Genomic DNA, 4,282 nt, shown 5'->3' with positions numbered 1-4,282 from the left:
CGACGTCGCCACCTGCTGGGAGAAGCTCTTCGCCCTGCGAGCCTTGGGCAGCCGGGGCCCCTAGCTCGCCCTGCAAGGGGCCTTGGGATGAGTCTCGTTTGGTGACCACCGAGGGCTCCGTGTTGACCTGGCTGGCCATTGAGTCCCACCCAGGTCTCATCCTGACCCCTGTTCACCCGAGGGCCCGGGACCTGGAGCTGTGAGCCCTGTTCGGTACCGGGATGCCCTGCACACACCGAGAGAGGCCTCAATAAACAGCTGGTGTTGCCAGTCCGGTTCTTGTTCCCTTCGCCTGCTAGCTTTTGGGGGTGGGTGGGGGGGAGCCCTGCTTCTTGGTTGGGAGTGGGCGCTGGGGGCACCGACTGTTGGGGAACCTGGGGTACACTTCCTTTACACCTGGGCACGCGCTGCCCTCCCGACCTCGGGCAGCAGGGGGCAGCTTCCAACGCTGGACTCTGGCTCCGTCGGCGGCTTTAGGCTGGGGTGGAGGGGACTCCTGCAGGCGCTGCAACATGTTGAGTGTCCGTGGGCTTCCCTCTGGAGCGGGGGAGGGGTGGTGATGGAGGGGAGGGGAAGGCTGGGCTTTGTGAATTCACAGCAAAACAGCCGGATAAAGGAAACGGGCCTGAAGGGAAGCCAGAGTCGCTGGCCCTGGCTGCAAGCGGGGCCAGGCCATTTCCTGCGGCCCTGGGAGGGGTGGCTGTGGCCCCCTTTGTGGGACTGGACAGGCTGGCCAGAGACCCACTGTCTCATACCCTGGGGACCCTGCGTTTCTTGGCCGAGTGGGGCACCAATCCCTGCTTCCCCCCTCGAGACTGCATGGCCCTGGGGTCTGTGTCCCCTCCCAAGTCCAGCCTGTGGCCAAGGGGGGATCCGGCAGGCAGTGCCACTGGCTAAGGTGGATGCTTCTCCAGAGACGGCCGCACCGGAGGCCTCAAAGCAGGCCCTGCCTCAGGTCCTGGCAGAGCCGAGGCAGGAGGTGCAGGAAGGCCTTCAGGGGGCAGCCATGGGTGTGACCATCAGGGCATGACCGACCCTGCCCAGCGCTCACTGTGTTAACACATTGAGTCTGTGCAGCAGGAACTAGTGTCCATTTTCTAGGTGAGCAAACTGAGGCACCAGGTCGGGACTTGCCCCAGGGCACATGCCAGGAAGTGTAAGAGCTAGGGCAAGGCCAGCGGGAGGGTGGTCCCTGAATGTGCCCGTGTGCAGCGGGAGAGCCAGGCTCCTGGCTCAGTGCTCAGCCTCAGCTCACTCCTAAGTCCTGATCAAGGGAGACCCCAGTGCGAGGGGTGGGGGTGGGGGGGCTTTGTGGTTGAGGCTGAAGGAATAGGCTGGGACATGAAGGGGTCGATGGAGGTCCAGGCAACCGGAGGGTCCTGGCCTGAGCACCTGGGTGTGTCCTCTTGAACTTGGGGGACACTGATGAGGGGAGCAAACCTGTGTTGGATGGAGCAATCCCATCCTGGGGCTCCTGCTGTGTGGGCCCTGAGGGGCCCAGTATCCAGGTAGGGGAACAGGTCCAATTTGGTTGGAGCCTAAGACATGGGGTCGCTGAGTTGGGGCTGAAGAAGGTTCTTAGCGTCAGTGCAGGGGCAGGAGGAGAGCAGGCCCTCCAAGGAGGCCCCCACTAGGCTCCTGTCTTTCCCAGGCAGCCAGCTCCCAGCACTTGGACCTGTCCCAGGCCTGGGGCCATGGGGAGAGCATGCCTGGCATGGCCTCCAGGCACTCATGGCTGCTGCCCACCCACCATGCTCTTTTCCTGCTGCCTTGGAAGTGGGTGGTAACAGGCAGTCCCTTCATCCACCCATGTGGTTCACACAAACCACAGCCTGGGGGGCTCGGGGGGAAAGCAGAGGTCTCAGAGTTTTAAGGACACAATCCCCACCCAAGTCCTGGGCCACGACCACATGAGTGGGTGAGATGCCCCCACTCCCTGGCCCCACCTGGTAGTGTGTGTGTCTGTCAGTGTGCACACAGGTGTGTGCTGAGGGGTTACCTTTGAGTGTGTACATAGAAGTGCGTGTGCAACACAGTCCAGGCTCCTGCCTCCCCCTCCCTCTCCCCTCCCCCTGCCCAGCAAGCTCCCCTCTCTGAGGCCCTCCTGGTCTAGTCTGTCCTGGCAAATTGAATGCCCGGGGGGCGGGCGTTGGAGGCCTCTGGTCTGAGCCAGCAGAACACAGAGATCCCATGATCTTGCTCTTGCAGCGCCCTCACCCACCCCCTTCCACCCTCTGACCTTTCTCTTGAGGCCTCAGACATGCCAACCCCTGGATGATGGGCCAGTATTGTGGGTGTGGGGGACCCGGGCCCTGTCCCCTCACCATAGAAGCCATCTGGCCTGACTAGTATGACTCAGTGGTTGAGCGTCGACCTATGAACCAGGAGGTCAGGGTTCAATTCCTGGTCAGGGCACATGCCCAGGTGTGGGGTGTGCAGGAGGCAGCTGATCAATGATTCTCTCTTATCATTGATGTTTCTTTCTCTCTCTCCCTCTCCCTTCCTCTCTGAGATCAATAAAAATTAAAAACAAAAAAAACAATGATAGATTGTTCATGATTAAAAAAAAAACTATCTGTATCCTAAGGCTGCTGTAAAAAATCACCACAAACTAGTTGGCTTAGAACAGTAGATGTTTCTTTCCTCACGATTCCAGAAGCCAGAGTCCAAAATCAGTGTCACTGGCCTGAAATCAAGGTATCTGGGGTCATGCTCCCTCCAGGGCCCACAGGAGGGCCCCTTCCTGCTTCTTGCAGCTTCTGGTGGCCCAGGTGTCAGCAGAGGAGGCTGTGTCGCCGCCGTCTCCGCCTCCTCTCAGGAGCGTGTTGCCCTTGGGTTCAGGGCCACACCTGCCAAGACCCTTTTTCTACATCAGGTGCCACTCACAGCTTCTGGGTGTGGACATAGGTCTTTTGTGGGGCAGGGTAGGCTTCTGGCTTCGGGGACAAACTTCATTTGGGCTGAGTGGGGGCAGGTACAGAGACACACGGCTGCTGAGACAGACTAGAGGGAGAGCTGGGTGCCCGTCCAGACCCCAAGGTGCTGGCTGTTCTTCAGGCCTGGCACTGGGACCCCCTCCGTGTGTTGCTCACCACAGCACATGAGCGCCCAGTAAATGCACTGGCTGGGACTGACCAGCGCTGGCAGAGCTGGAGCGAGACTGGACCACAGGGACAGAGGCACTGGCTGGGGGTAGCGTGTCTAGGCATGGCTCAGTGCACGGGCCCTCGTGTCCATGCGTCTGCCAGGTATGCACTGCCCTCCCTGCTGAGGCCCTGGGCCTGTGGCTTGAGCCTGGTTCTCTCAATGTAAAACCAAACCGTTTCTGTGGCTCACACATGGTGGGGTCGGGGCTGGGCCCAGTGGCGTCCTGTCCCACACTCATGCCTTCTCAGCTGCTTCCAGGAGGCGGGGGCTGGGGCACAGAGGAGGGCTGAGCAGCGGCAGATGGGGCTGCAGGGCACTGGCCAGGGTTGTGCAACTTCCCAAAGCAGGGAGCCAGGCCCCCACACAGCGCCAAGGAGGGCCAGGCTGACTTTGAAGAGTAGCCGTCCCGCGGACTCCCCAGACTGCGAGCTTTTGAAAGAACATCTGGAACCCGGGCCATCCGCAAACTAGTCTCTGGGTTAGAAAAACCAAAGTTAGTCCTGACTTTGCCACTGTGTGTTCCACACCCCCACCTCTGCCCCTTCCCACGCTGCCAACAGGCCCAGGGGTGGGGTATGAGCCCTTCCCTGGGGTCCTCTCATGGGCTCTGGCAGCACCTCCCCCATGTCCCCTGCCCCACTGGCCACCCCCAGCCTGACATGCAGTTTGGGGTTCATGGAGCCACCGCTGCCCCATATCTGTGCTGGGTGCTGAGGACTGGGCCGTGTCCGAGCGGGAGCCCGAGGAAGCACCTGCAGGGAGACCCGGGCACGGCCTGCCAGCAAGGGCCCTGGCGTGTGAGCCTGAGCTGGACCCTTGGTCCTGCAGGTGTGCAAGGAGGCTGCCTGCTCCAGCTGGGCTGCGGGAACAAACAAGGCCCCACTCCAGGAAGCAAAGCAAACACTCCTTGTGGGGGTGCCAGGTGCTGCAGGCCATTGTCTTTGCCAGTGGCCTGTGGGACCCTGGGGAGTGCTCAGCGACAGTTCCCATCCTGCCCCCTCCCTAGGAAAAGACCCAGCTTTGTCAGCACAGAAACAAATAGCCTTCTACCCTCCAATTACCCCCAGAGCCACAGGGAGCCGGCCCTGCCGGGGGAGCAGTCCTGGGGAGGGAAACGCGGCGTCAGGCCCTGTGT

At 61.3% G+C, this 4,282-nt stretch overlaps 1 protein-coding gene across 1 annotated transcript in view; it reads left to right on the top strand.

The window, feature by feature from the left end:
• Window positions 1–4,282, top strand: part of TCEA2 (transcription elongation factor A (SII), 2) — a 32,957-nt gene that overhangs the window by 4,043 nt on the left and 24,632 nt on the right. The window lies entirely within an intron of this gene.

This window comes from Myotis brandtii, unplaced genomic scaffold, assembly GCF_000412655.1.
Source record: "Myotis brandtii unplaced genomic scaffold, ASM41265v1 scaffold915, whole genome shotgun sequence".
Taxonomy (NCBI): Eukaryota; Metazoa; Chordata; class Mammalia; order Chiroptera; family Vespertilionidae; genus Myotis; species Myotis brandtii.
The sequence above is the reverse complement of the archived record's forward strand: the minus strand, read 5'-3'. Positions and strand labels throughout refer to the sequence as shown.